The sequence below is a fragment of the Heliangelus exortis genome, chromosome 1, assembly GCF_036169615.1.
Source record: "Heliangelus exortis chromosome 1, bHelExo1.hap1, whole genome shotgun sequence".
Classification (NCBI taxonomy): domain Eukaryota; kingdom Metazoa; phylum Chordata; class Aves; order Apodiformes; family Trochilidae; genus Heliangelus; species Heliangelus exortis.
In genome coordinates, this window is record NC_092422.1 from 7,489,029 (window position 1) to 7,489,965 (window position 937).

A 937-nucleotide genomic window follows, 5' to 3' on the forward strand; every position below is an offset into this window, starting at 1 on the left:
AAGAGCTAAAGTCCGGCCTCTGGGGAGGAACAAGTTCAGCTGGAAAGCTGATTGGGCAGAGAAGGTCCTGGTGAGCAGCAAGTGTGCCACAAGCAAAGGTGGCCAAGGGTGTCCAGGCCTGCATGAAGAGGAGCAAAGGCAGCGCTTGGAGGGAGGGGGTCCTCACCAGGAGAAGGCTGCGGCTGTTCAGCCTGAGGAGGGGATCCCCACTGTGGGCCTGTGCTGGTCACTGCACCAGAGCTGGTGCCACTCAGCACTCCAAGACCCCCAGCCTGGCTGACCTGCTCCCACTGCTTGTGATGCAGCTCAGCTTCATCTCTGCCAGTCTGTGTGTCAGGCAGCTCAGGGTAGAGTTGGAAATTCAAAAAATAGGGAACAGATTTACTTGGACAGGGGAAAGATAACAACATATGTGATAAAGAAGAAAAATGCGAATTTATACAAATATATGCAGGAGGAGCGAAGTCATTGGGTCGATTGAGGGGCTCCTGAGTTGTTTGGAACTCTTCCTGATCATCTTGGCTGTCACGAGGCACCAACAGTTCTGGCACTGGAGACCAGACCGTTCACTCCATCAGTGGCCAAAAATCCCTGCCAACCCAGACTGATTTTCTACCTATCAGTCTCTTGTGCATCACTGAGCTTTCGCCCAACAATAGGAAACGCAGCCAGGTGGCTGGCAGCAACTGGGGCTGCGGAGCCAGCGACGCGGGAGCAGAGACCGCCACATGACAGACAAGATGGCGGCCGCAGCCCCGCCTCGCCGGCAGAGGTCGCTGCCTGCGCACGTGCAGAGGTGCCTTTTGCTCCTCCCTTCCGCCTGGTGGCGCTGCGCTCCCGCCGTGCAGCCGCCACTCGGTTCTGCCACCTTGAACTACAGTACCCAGCATGCCCCGCGGGGCCTGACCGGAAACGTGCTGGTCGCCGTCGCTACCGG